This window comes from Harmonia axyridis, chromosome 6, assembly GCF_914767665.1.
Source record: "Harmonia axyridis chromosome 6, icHarAxyr1.1, whole genome shotgun sequence".
NCBI lineage: Eukaryota > Metazoa > Arthropoda > Insecta > Coleoptera > Coccinellidae > Harmonia > Harmonia axyridis.
In genome coordinates this window covers 18,901,432-18,916,046 of record NC_059506.1, presented here as the reverse complement: position 1 = coordinate 18,916,046, position 14,615 = coordinate 18,901,432, and the positions used below count along the sequence as shown (strand labels likewise).

General features: G+C 34.5%; 1 protein-coding gene across 4 annotated transcripts in view; it reads left to right on the top strand.

Annotated features, from left to right (window-relative positions):
* Nucleotides 1-14,615, top strand: part of LOC123682992 (rap1 GTPase-activating protein 1) — a 514,048-nt gene that overhangs the window by 58,081 nt on the left and 441,352 nt on the right. The window lies entirely within an intron of this gene.

Here is a 14,615-nt window from a genome sequence, read left to right as displayed (position 1 = left end):
GCTTCTAGAATCATTAATAAAAATGGTACTAAACAGTGTACTTCCGCTAGAATTAGCCTTAAAAGTCAGTGGAAAAAATCAAAGAACTAGACATTCACTCAAAAATTATTTTTTGTCACTTAGAGATTTTTCTGATCAAGTTATGATAGACAATACTGCAAATTAATGGAAATTAGCTTTAGATGTTGGTCAAGAAAAGTTTTAGATAAAAAAAAGAAAAACATATGGCAATAAATCACAAGTCATAATGTAAATAAAAAGAAATTTATTTATAAATTAACAGTAGCTTTTCAAAGTGGCCACCTCCAGCCTCAATACACATTCTACACTTTCTTAGAAAATTTTCTTTTAGTCGCATAAAACCTGCTCTGTTATTTCTTAGGACACGGTTTCTCTTAAATTAACCTAACGAAAAAATCGAACGTGTCCTAAGAGAAAACAGGGCAGGTTTTATGCGATTAAAAGAAAATTTTCTAAGATAATAAGACTGCCATTTTCAAATAACCAAGATTCCTCCAGATAAATGAATTTCACATTTTGTTGTAAATATTCTCTGTATTTATAATAAAATCGTTCTCTATTTATTATATTTTTTTGTTTATCAATAAGAATTTTCCTTTCACCAATTGGTTTGAACTTGTAACCAATTAATTTAATGTAATGTTGTCTTTGATTGAAATCCAGATACTTTTTGATGAAATTTTAACCATACTGATATATTCGTTGCTTTTGATTTTGGTAACAATCAAATCATTTAATGATTCTTTGAAAGTGAAATCGTATTGTACAAGTTCCTTCTACTAATAATCCAGTGTGTAATGACTTGCCTTCTTCGTTTTTCTAACAGGACTGGGAGAAATACTCAAATTAACTTATTTTTATTTGGAATATTCCTTGTAATAGATTTCTCAAACAAATTTGGGCTCTCTCTTCAGATCAGGAGAATGATTATTATTGGTTACCAAAAAGGAGTATCATTAAAAATGTTCTAATGAAAAATTTTTCTACTTGCATAATTCTCATAACGTGCTTTCCTTGTTGTATACAGGGTGGCAACTTTTTGAATGGGATTGTATTGGTAACTTTTAAATCGTAAGAGTTAGAAGGTCGGTCAAATGGAGAAAAAGTTGCATGGATAGAAGCATTATCAAGCAGTTCAAACAAATCGAGATTATCAGGGCCGGATTTCGAGATATCATAAGAAAATTAAATTATGTCATTTTGATTTCTCTTTTTTTCCCACTTTATTTCAAATATTATCAAAAAATGTTACGGGAACTTTTTATTCGACAGTAAATTATCCTCAATTTGACGTAATCAGATTTTGTATCCAACGTTTCGTACTCTCTGGGCCACCCTCAACCTCATTTTTTTCAATACGGACCTGCATATTTTATGACATTTTTCGAAATAACTTTTAACGCTGAATTCAACGATATATCATACAATGTCATTCAAAGATGATTTTCAGGTGATTTTGACCCTCATCCAAATTTAATGGTGTTTATGTAAGAAAAAACAAGTCTATTAACGATATCAATGTTCTGACCCAAATTCAATCGAACCCAGAAAAAAAATCGAGAACTGTGAATGGAATTTTTCAAAAACTGCTGGTAATAAAATAGTCAAGAGACGCGAATACAATGATTTTGAATTTTAATACCAAGCCTTGCAAAAATTATATCGTAATGATCTCAAAATAAAGTTCGAATTTGTAATTTGTTTCAACGATTCAAATGACAAATACAACAATAGTGATACCTCGCGAGAAAATTGAGAATGTTTTGGAAGGTATTCAAGGAGACGAAACAAGCAAATGTATAAGAAGTATGGGTTCCAGAACCGTAAAGTGCATTTTACAAAATGGTGGACTTTTCGAACACTTACTTCATTAATTTTCATTTACTTTCGAATAATCATTTGATTTTTCTTTCATTAAATGATACTTTCGTTTAATTATTATGAATTGAAATATTCAAATGATTATTATAAAAGAAGAACCAAGAAACCAGTATACTGGTTTCTTGCTTTGATTCTAATATGTTCCATTTAGTTCAAGATGGGTGAGTTGATTTTCTTATCGAAATTTATTGCATATTGCATATTGTTAATTAAACTAAATGAAGGTAATACAGAACCGACCCGAACAAAATTGGATTAGGGTCAAAATCACCTGAAAATCTACTTTGAATGACATTGTATGATATATCGTTGAATTCAGCGTTAAAAGTTATTTCGAAAAGTATCATAAAATATACGGGTCCGTATTGAAAAAAATGAGGTTGAGGGTGGCCCACAGAGCACGAAACGTTGGATACGAAATCTGATTACGTCAATTTGAGAACAATTTACTGTGGAATAAAAAATTCCTGTAACATTTTTTGATAATATTTGAAATAAAGTGGGAAAAAAAGAAAAATCAAAATGACATAATTTACTTTTCTTATGATATCTCGAAAACCGGCCCTGATAATCTCGATTTGTTTGAACTGCTTGAAAATGCTTCTATGCATGCAACTTTTTCTCCATTTGACCGACCTTCTTACTATTATGGTTTAAAAGTTACCAATATAATCCCATTGAAAAAGTGGCCACTCTGTATAATACTTTGTTCTTCTTCAAAATATTTTTCGAACCGGATCATTCGATAAATCATATTCAATTTCATTAAAATTCTATACAAATCAACTACTGGATAGTAAAAAAGCACTCTTATTTCCTAATTATCACAATACATAGTAACTATTAAAATGCACCCCTTTGAATTCGCCAGCGGTCAGTGGCCATAAATCATTTTTTTTGCCTTTTATCCTAGACATTCAATTGACGGTGTTTAGTCGTTATTCGAAAGGGTTGTGTATGAATTCTCCGCCGGGTGTGCTCTTAATGTAATTGACCGTTTGATAGCGGAGGTAGATTTAATTAGGCCCTTTTCAAGGGTTGTCCATTGTTCTTTTTATTAAAAGCACCTTAAAAAGCACGTATAGGCCAAGGTAAGAGGGGAGGATTCGAGGGTTGACGTACCTCACTATTGCCTTCCAACTGTTTTGAAAGTGAAGGGGATTAGTTGTTTATCATGAATGTTCAAGATATGTCTCACTTCCAATTTATTTGGAATATTACGAGAACTTATTCCAAAATATAATTTCCAAGATATACACTCAGAGAAATCCATATTTTTTTATTAATAAAGCACTTATTTGGAGGTTATTTATTCACAACTATTACATCAGATTTATATTTAATATATTCATTAATAGTAAAATTATGCATTCAAAAAAGTTTATTAATAGAGAATAAAATATTTGTTTACAAGGTATTTGATAATATTTAATATATTTCGGTTATAAATAATTTATATGAACTCACGTTATCTCCACAAATAACATAAATTCATTATCAACAAATTTTCAACTTGTAGTTAACGAACATTTGGATTTATATCGACTGTTCCTGCTGAGCTGTTAGTGATGTGGCAGAACAGTGGTTAGAGGGAACAGATGCGATCAAGATGAATAGGGTTCAAACCCGGATACCCTCAATATGAACCCAAAAAAATTACCTAATTTGGCAAACGGTTCTTCTCAGACCCTAACAATCGGATAATAGAAACAACAAAAATAATTATCTAAGAAATGCGTTAACCATTACTGATGCATACATATTATATATAAATAAGGTTAATTAATTATTACTTAATGATATATTAACCCCAACTATATTTATTTCCTTCAAATGGATATTTCTTCAGCATTATTATTATAAGTTATGCGTAAATAAATGGAGTGTAATAATAAATTATGATTATTGGTGGGATTTCAAATAAATTATTTATTTCCATGGAACTAATATTTGTTTGTCCATATATCCAATGAATGATTTATTAACTATAATGCATTTTCGTTCATATCAAATAAACACTTCTCTCAGTGTAAAGAGATTTCCTAAAAGATATTTCGTTTTGATATTAAAAAAAAAATATATATTTTAGGAAAATAAAGACTTATTTTTATTGAATAAAATAAATCAATGGATGTTTATTTCATAGTAAAGAAGAAGGTTTGCCAACGATATGAGCCAAATGACCACCACGGCTAGAGATGCATTCAAGTCAAAGTTTGATTTTACTCACTTACTGACTTGAAAATCAAACTTTTTATGTAAAAAAAGTTTGACTTGACTTGATTTCTGTATCTTTAGATTTGGCTTGAAATCAAACTTCTTCAAACAGTTTGAAGTTTGAATATCATATTGCGCAACGTGTCTGAACCTGTACTCTGCCATTCCGCAAATTAGTTAAAGTTCATATTTCAGGTGTTGTGCGTTGTGCATGAACTCGAAATGTCTGAACCTGAACTTTTTTCATGTAGCTCATGCAGCTCGGATTACGTACTAAAACAAAGTGAGTTTGATTTTGAAGATATTGCTAAAACTATGAGAAAAAATCTGTAGACGAAGCAACAATGCTGACACCAGCTTTCAAAAACAGGGGTGGCCAAGAGGGGGCCAGATTTTTTTTGGGGGGGGGGCAAAGTACAGCGAAATTACAGTTCTGCCAATCTTTCAGCCCTTCTTCTTCAACATCCACTTCTGCATCCACTCCTGGACATAGGCCTCCCCTTGCAATTTCCAATTTTCTCTATCTTGAGCCAACTGGTGCCAACATCGTCCGACCTTTGATTTAATATCATCTAACCAGCGTTTTGATGGTCTTCCTACACTTGGCTTATATTCTCGTGGTCTCCAATGTACCGGGTTTTTCACCATAATTTGACCCCCCCTTCAACTTTGTTACTGAAAGAGGTACAAAAAAAGTTTTTCTACAAAAGTTTCACGAAATGATTTCACAAAATGAAATATAAAGTGGGCAACATATTGATTGAAACTTAATTTTTTCAAATGGAACACCCTGTATATTTTTCCATATTTGATCAGCTCTTTTTCCCATGATTTCGAATATATCACATTTGTTTGGCCTAGCTCTCATATTCTGAGTACCACAGAGTTTCAAATTTAAAGAACCACCTGGCAAGCTAAGTAATCAGTTTTCAAGTGGAAGGCTGCGATAATACAAAATGCCTTTTTTTGAGTTATCTCGTAAGCAACGATGTATAACACTCGTTTGTCAAATTTATATTCACCGAAGCGAAAAAATTTGAAATATTTATGTGAAGAACAATAAAATAAGAAAGCTACAAGGAGAGAATAAATGGAGTTGCATCCAAATCCTCCAATTCCAATTTATAGTAAAAAACGTATCTCATTTCGTTGCTTACGAGATCACTCAAAAAAAGGCATTTTGTATTATCGCAGCCTACCACTTGAAAACTGATTACCTAGCTTGCTAGGTGGTTCTTCAAATTTGAAACTCTGTGGTTCTCACAATAAAAGGGTTCGACCAAACATGTTATATATTCGAAGTCAGGGGAAAAAGAGCTAGTCAAATATAGAAAAATAAACAGGGTGTTCCATTTGAAAAAATGAAGTTGCAATCAATATATTGTCCACTCTGTATATTTTTTGTTTTGTGAAATTATTTTAAAAAACACTAGTCGATTTCGTGAAACTTTTGTAGAAAACATTTTTTTGTACCTCTTTTAATAACAAAGTTAAAGGAGGGGTCAAATTATGGTTAAAAACCCGGTACAACTTAGTCCATCGATCGTCTTCCTGTCGAGCCCTAGTATGTCAAATTTTAGGGGGGGGAGGAGAATTTCAGGGGGGTCCAGGCCCCCCTGACTCCCCTAGCGTCGCCACTGCGAGGCAAATCAAAAATTTAAAAGAAATACAGAGCTTTTGATGTTGCAATGAAAATTGCAAAGTGCAAATTATGTAAAAATAAAGAACAACGGTATAAAATGCCAATAGTGGAACTAGTTCTTCGACGACATTTGATGAAGAGCCACGAAAAATTGTATGAAGAAGAATTTCTGCAGGAAGCAACACCTTCTGGATCAAGTAGTATTTGTGGTACAAGCAACATAAAACGTTGGATCCAAAATTGTCAAAATAATTTTTTTTTATTCTTAAAGTTAAAAATATGCGGTTTCTTTCATTTCAATTGTAATTTTCATCAGCAGGGCTCCCTAGTGTCAGATTTCTTGTTCACAAATCACAGCACACTTAATTTGTAAGAAGTTTTGAAGTAAGAACCTTACCTTTCACGAAGAATTTTGAGGTGATAAGTTGAAGTTGATTAAGAAAAGTTTGAAATAATGTATTTTCTTGTCGTTTTTAATTGATGTAGGTATTTTTGCACCTACTAACTATATTTAACATGAATATTTTAACCGTTCGAGGCATATATACTGAATAAATTATTTTACAACTCTTTCAAACTAGTTTGACAAACAGTTTGAATTTTCAAACCTGTAATCATTTTCCAGTTTGACTTGACTTGAATGATTCTCCAAAATGATTGACTTGAGTTTGACTTAATTTCAAGTCAGACTCAAGTCAATCTCAAACATTCAAGTCAAACTTGTGCAACTCTAATCACGGCTACGGTTGCAGCACCACATGCTTTTCATGAAATTTTCCTTGACTAATTCGTTATTTGCGGCTGTTTCTCCTCAACAATTTCACGTATTCCAATTTTATGGTATTGATTTCATCGTGTAGTATTGGTATAGACCTTACCTTATCTTTCACGTGGCCCAAAAAAAAAGTTTAAAGATGTTAAATTACAAGATCTCGGTGGCCAATTGAGATCCCTTTTTCGAGAAATAACACGCTAAGATAATTTTTCTTGCAAAACAGAAATTGTTTCGTTGCTTGTGTGCACGTAGCGTCGTTTTCTCAGAAATAAACGTCGTTCACATTAATATATTTCAATTTCTGCAAAAAAAAAACCAGCTTGGTAGCGCAATTCATTCACCGCAACATTTGCATGCATTTCTTATTTTGAACTACGTTTTTGTTTCCTAATGAGAATTGTTGAAAGTATTGTCATTCTATGTTTTCATGGAATGTCACAGACCTGAAGTTATTGATTTCAGATTTGTGTTCAGAAAACTTGATAGAGGTAAATTTTTTTATTTGTTTCTCATTTGTAAACGTCAGTTTCCAAAAACACAATATTAATCAAGAAAGTTTATTTTATCAAGTCACGAACTTGTAAAACTGACAGTTAACTTGCAAAATTTTTACAAGTTAGTAGCATTATTTACATTAGAACATTTCGTTTTATCGTCATATATGTTGAAAATCATGGTACAATTGTTATTTCCAGAAACACAGATTTTTCCATGTGGGTATGTCAAAAAAAATCTCAGGCTTTCTGTTCCAGGAGGCCGAAGATTTACATATTGTCTGTATAACATGCAAGGCTTGAAGCTGCAGCCATCATCGGTTATGGTGAATCTTCTTGTTGTTAAATTTTTTGTTTGCCGCAATGTCACAATAACGTATTTTCCCATATCTTCTAGATCATTCATGTTTAAGGAGAGAATTTCGTCACATCGACAACATCCAAAAATCCCAAATATTGTTACAATTTTAGCCAGCAACCACTGGTCATCAGGAGCATGTAAAAGAAATTGTTCAGCCTCTTCTTTACTTAATACCTTGGCCTTTTTTGGCGTATAACGCTCATTTTTTCGTTTCAGAAACGCTATTACCTTTTGAAATCTGCAAATGACAACTAAACGTCATATTTTTCAATAAATTTTTTAAGGAAAACAAACCTGCGAACAGGGGCATTTTCTTTCATTTCCAAGCAGCTTTTCAGCCTAGACCATTTTGCCCATAAAGTATTAGGGCTGAATCTAGCTGATAGTTGATTCAAGTAGACCAACAAACATCTTCAGTCACACTATTTTTTTTTGCCACTTTTTGAAGTCGTCGTATTCTCGCTCGTACCTTGAAGCTGATACCTGATGATGATACCTGAAGGTAATAAACTTGAAGCTACACTACTGGCTGCCTCAATAATTTCTTTTGGTACATTCATTCTCTCTTTCGCCAAAACAAATGTAAAGAAAAATAAACAGACATGTTCATGGCAACGCTTCCATAGCTTACATAGACTTGTCTATGATAGCTTACGACATTTGAGACAAATTATTGGGATTTTTTTGGAATTTATCTAACCTTTTTACGAATGAGAAACAAATAAAATATAAAACAATACACGCAAGGTAACGGGTTTTACTGGCTCAAGGAGGTAACTGACTCGCCTGCGGCTCGTCAATTATATCCTCCATTCGCCAGTAAAAACCCTCTTACCTTGCTAGTAATGTTATATACTATTTCATTTCCCTTAATTGAAATATACATTCTGGATCCATGATGCATTGAGGATGTTATGATATGTATATGTAGAATATGAGGAGGTAACATCAAACATTAGGCTTCAATATTATAACTTATGATTAAGTCGTTTGGCCATTCGCAGTTCGAATGGAATTTCTGCCAGTTGGTTGGCATGTACTCCTAGCTGCTGATAGTATTTTTTTGAGTAGTTTTATAATTCGGTGGTGACATTCTGGATTTTTAAATCATCATGGATTTTGGGATTGCGAACGTACCAAGGTGCATCTACTAGTGCACGTATTGTGCATTGAAGACTTCGGATAATTTGAATATTTGATTGTTTGGGATAACCTTAGATTTGGATGACGTATATCCGTATGCCGTAGGTTTGATAATTGTCTTGTATATCACTTTTAACAGTAATTTATTTTGAAGGAATAATTACAATTTTCTGCTTATAAGCCGATAAATTTTTCGGATCTTCATATTGTCTAGTGAAATTGAAGTGGTATCTTTCTGTATCATGGTATCATAGTTCTTATGTTGATTGTTGGTGTTTCTTTGTCATAAGATGTTTCGAGGTTTATGTTCATAATTATATTTTCATTCAGTATCCGCTGAATGAAGAATACAAAAATCTACATACGGAATTTTTTCAAAAAATTACATACATTTGAAACGCGTAAAAGCTCCAAACTTTGCGTCACATTATTTTTCATTTCGTAATAAATTAATGAGGACTCTGATTCATAATACCCAGTCAATTTGATTATTGCTTTTGTTATTTTTATATTGAGCCATCAATATGAATATTCCCTATTGATCACTTGGTTCACCACCAGACATATTTCTCTGCTCGGATATTTCACTTAGTAGGTATGAAGTTTTCAGTTCTAGGAGTTCACATTGCATCATATCCAAAAATTTGTAAATTCTTCCTGTTTACAAGTTAATTTTCGTTGCGAATATTTCTAATTTGTATTTCTGTTTTGGTATTAAAGAATTCAGAATATAAAATTGTTTCATATTTAGATTGATATTATTTCATCTCTTCAATTTTAGTTTGTTAGTGAAAACTTATTGCATGAAACCAGCCTGCACCTCATATGGAATTTCTTGAATTTATTCCATAAAACAAGCTTATTTATTTTCATAATAGTGGATATTATTCATGGTCGAATTCATTGATTGTAAAATTCAAAATGAAACTTGTGTTCCAATACGTAATATAGAAATTAATAATTTACTTAGTAATACTTTCTGTTTTTCATTTTCATAATTTTTTGAAATTGGTTCTTAACTCACTTTCCTTTTCAGTTAACTTCGAAATTTCCAGTATCTTTTCGTTCTTGGGAGAATATGAAATTAATGGATATTTATCTGTTTTCGGATTCATAAAGATGTTCAGCTATTCTGAAAACTTTGTTCAAGATATACGATTATGAAAGTTGTCAAATTGTTTTCATCAAGTAGGGTAGTCGAAAGTGATATAAATAAGGAATCATACTTTTGTCACACTATTTGTAATTATTCAAATGAATGAATAAAAAGTTCCTCAAATAGATATAGGGAGATATAGAGAGATAGATGCATATATAGCACATAAACTAATCTTCCTATATATCTGAATCAAATAAATATAGTTAGAGAACTTTTCTTACATCATACCATTATATTTCCAATTGGATATTTGGTATTTCCAATAGGTACTTATATATAGACAGTCAAAGAGTAATCAGTATCGAATATAAGTTTGTAAGAAACCATGAAAATGAAAGTTGTAAAAATTTCATATAAATTTGAATTGCCAACATCAAGAGTACTTAAACTATTTTTTGAATGATAAAGCTTCCTTTACCAACTACAGTTCAAAGATTCTAGATCATCTTTTAGATGGAACAAAACCACGTGACATTCTCGTGATCCTTCAATATTTGCCTAGAGAAGGACAAAAATAATGTGCGGTGTTGCCAGAAAGATTGAATGATCGGCAGAAGTAAGAAACTTTTCAGTAATAGGTTGAATTAATTTCTCTCAATGAAGGAAACAAAAATAGTGATATATCCCTTGAAACGCTATGAGTACCATGAATGCTTTTGATTTCACAATATTGTATTTGATCGGTAAAATATACATAGCGATACTGATACTCAATATGCGATTACATCATAATGTCAATTTGAATTTTATCTTGAATAACGAATAAATAAAAATATGAGTTGAACCAAAATTGGATTACTATGTATTTCTGTAGATCGCATTCTATATTACAATAAATGCACAATTTCAAAGTTCTAGCATCTGGAATTCTCTGAAAGGTATTGTGTGGTTTTTAACGGTCGATAGATGTAAGACCGTCAAATATGACATTTTTTCTGTGTCAATTCCCAAATACGAATTTTTATCGAAACTAAGCTAAATACCAACAAATGAATCGGTTTTCGATTGTCCATCCCCGCCAGGAAGTGGTGGTTGGTTTTGTGTTGGTTGTAATGGATCAGGTGAATCTCTTTTAGGTAGTGAATCCATTATTTTTTGTTTATTCCAGTCATGAATTGGAGGTTGGTCCATTGTTGGTTTCTTTGAGATGCTCGGCGATTTCTCTGGTTCGGAAGGAGAAGAACCATATTTTCCAGGAAGTTGTGGTTGCTTTGGTGTTGGTTGCAATGCATCAGGTGAACCTCTTTTAGGTAGTGAATCCATTATTTTTTGTTTATTCCAGTCATGAATTGGAGGTTGATCCATTGTTGGTTTCTTTGAGATGCTCGGCGATTTCTTTGGTTCGGAAGGAGAAGAACCATATTTACCAGGAAGTTGTGGTTGCTTTGGTGTTGGTTGCAATGGATCAGGTGAATCTCTTTTGGGTAGTGAATCCATTATTTTTTGTTTATTCCAGTCATGAATTGGAGGTTGGTCCATTGTTGGTTTCTTTGAGATGCTCGGCGATTTCTCTGGTTCGGAAGGAGAAGAACCATATTTTCCAGGAAGTTGTGGTTGCTTTGGTGTCGGTTGCAATGGATCAGGTGAACCTCTTTTAGGTAGTGATTCCATTATTTTTTGTTTATTCCAGTCATGAATTGGATCCATTGTTGGTTTCTTTGAGATGCTCGGCGATTTCTCTGGTTCGGAAGGAGAAGAACCATATTTACCAGGAAGTTGTGGTTGCTTTGGTGTTGGTTGCAATGGATCAGGTGAATCTCTTTTAGGTAGTGAATCCATTATTTTTTGTTTATTCCAGTCATGAATTGGAGGTTGATCCATTGTTGGTTTCTTTGAGATGCTCGGCGATTTCTCTGGTTCGGAAGGAGCAGAACCATATTTACCAGGAAGTTGTGGTTGCTTTGGTGTTGGTTTCAATGGATCAGGTGAATCTCTTTTAGGTAGTGAATCCATTATTTTTTGTTTATTCCAGTCATGAATTGGAGGTTTATCCATTGTTGGTTTCTTTGAGATGCTCGGCGATTTCTCTGGTTCGGAAGGAGGAGAACCATATTTACCAGGAAGTTGTGGTTGGTTTGGTGTTGGTTGTAAGGGATCAGGTGAATATCTCTTAGGTTGTGAATCCATTATTTTTTGTTTATTCCAGTCATGAATTGGAGGTTGATCCATTGTTGGTTTCTTTGAGATGCTCGGCGATTTCTCTGGTTCGGAAGGAGAAGAACCATATTTACCAGGAAGTTGTGGTTGCTTTGGTGTTGGTTGCAATGGATCAGGTGAATCTCTTTTAGGTAGTGAATCCATTATTTTTTGTTTATTCCAGTCATGAATTGGAGGTTCATCCATTGTTGGTTTCTTTGAGATGCTCGGCGATTTCTCTGGTTCGGAAGGAGGAGAACCATATTTACCAGGAAGTTGTGGTTGGTTTGGTGTTGGTTGTAAGGGATCAGGTGAATATCTCTTAGGTTGTGAATCCATTATTTTTTGTTTATTCCAGTCATGAATTGGAGGTTGATCTATTCCTGGTTCCTGTGGGTTGCTCGGCGAATTCTCTGGTTCGGTAGGAGGAGAACCATGATTACCAGGAAAAGGTGGTTGGTTTGGTGTTAGTTGTAATGGATCAGGTGAATCCCCTTTAGGATGTGAATCCATTATTTTTTGTTTATTCCAGTCAGGAATTGTAGATTGATCCATTGCTGGTTCCTTTGAGTTGCTCGGCGAATTCTCTGGTTCGGGAGGAGGAGAACCATGATTACCAGGAAGTTGTGGTTGATTTGGTGTTGGTTGTAATGGATCAGGTGAATCTCTTTTAGGTTGTGAATCCATTATTTTTTGTTTATTCCAGTCAGGAATTGCAGGTTGATCTATTGCTGGTTCTTTTGTGTTGCTCGGCGAATTGTCTGGTTCGGGAGGAGGAGAACTATGATTAACAGAAAGGGGTGGTTGGTTTGGTGTTGGTTGTAATGGATCAGGTGAATCTCTTTTAGGTTGTGAATTCATTATTTTTTGTTTATTTCCGTCAGGAATTGCAGGTTGATCTATTGCTGGTTCCTTTGGGTTGCTCGGCGAATACTCTGGTTCGGGAGGAGGAGAACCATGATTAACAGAAAGGGGTGGTTGGTTTGGTGTTGGTTGTAATGGATCAGGAGAATCTCTTTTAGGTTGTGAATCCATTATTTTTTGTTTATTCCCGTCAGGAATTGCAGGTTGATCTATTGCTGGTTCCTTTGAGATGCTTGGCGATTTCTCTGGTTTGAAAGGAGGAGAACCATAATTACCAGGAAAGGGTGGTTGATTTGGTGTTGGTTGTAATGGATCAGGAGAATCTCTTTTAGGTTGTGAATACATTATTTTTTGTTTATTTCCGTCAGGAATTGCAGGTTGATCTATTGCTGGTTCCTTTGGGTTGCTCGGCGAATACTCTGGTTCGGGAGGAGGGGAACCATGATTACCAGGAAGTTGTGGTTGTTTTGGTGTTGGTTGTAATGGATCAGGTGAATCTCTTTTAGGTTGTGAATCCATTATTTTTAGATTATTCCAGTCAGGAATTGGAGGTTGATCTATTGCCGGTTCCTTTGGGTTGCTCGGCGAATTCTCTGGTTCGGGAGAAGGAGAACCATAATTACCAGAAAGTGGTGGTTGATTTGGTGTTGGTTGTAATGGATCAGGTGAATTTCTTTTGAGTTGTGAATCCATTATTTTTTGTTTATTCCTGTCAGGAATTGCAGGTTGATCTATTGCCGGTTCCTTTGGGTTGCTCGGCGAATTCTCTGGTTCGGGAGAAGGAGAACCATAATTACCAGAAAGTGGTGGTTGATTTGGTGTTGGTTGTAATGGATCAGGTGAATTTCTTTTGGGTTGTGAATCCATTATTTTTTGTTTATTCCTGTCAGGAATTGGAGGTTGATCTATTGCCGGTTCCTTTGGGTTGCTCGGCGAATTCTCTGGTTCGGGAGAAGGAGAACCATAATTACCAGAAAGTGGTGGTTGATTTGGTGTTGGTTGTAATGAATCAGGTGAATTTCTTTCGGGTTGTGAATCCATTAGTTTTTGTTTGTTCCAGTCGGGAATTGGAGGTTGATCTATTGCTGGTTGCTTTGGGTTGCTCGGCGAATTCTCTGGTTCGGGAGAAGGAGAACCATAATTACCAGGAAGGGGTGGTTGATTTGGTGTTGGTTGTAATGGATCAGGTGAATTTCTTTCGGGTTGTGAATCCATTAGTTTTTGTTTGTTCCAGTCGGGAATTGGAGGTTGATCTATTGCTGGTTGCTTTGGGATGCTTGGCGATTTCTCTGGTTTGAAAGGAGGAGAACCATAATTACCAGGAAGGGGTGGTTGATTTGGTGTTGGTTGTAATGGATCAGGTGAATTTCTTTTGGGTTGTGAATCCATTATTTTTTGTTTATTCCTGTCAGGAATTGCAGGTTGATCTATTGCCGGTTCATTTGGGTTGCTCGGCGAATTATCAGGTTCGGGAGGAGGAGAACTATGATTACCAGGAAGGGGTGGTTGGTTTGGTGTTGGTTGTAATGGATCAGGTGAATTTCTTTTGGGCTGTGAATCCATTATTTTTTGTTTATTCCTGTCGGGAATTGGAGGTTGATCTATTGCTGGTTGCTTTGGAATGCTTGGCGATTTCTCTGGTTTGAAAGGAGGAGAACCATAATTACCAGGAAGGGGTGGTTGGTTTGGTGTTGGTTGTAATGGATCAGGTGAATTTCTTTTGGGTTGTGAATCCATTAGTTTTTGTTTATTCCTGTCGGGAATTGGAGGTTGATCTATTGCTGGCTCCTTTGGGTTGCTCGGCGAATTTTCTGGTTCGGGAGGAGGAGAACTATGATTACCAGGAAGGGGTGGTTGGTTTGGTGTTGGTTGTAATGGATCAGGTGAATTTCTTTTGGGCTGTGAATCCATTATTTTTTGTT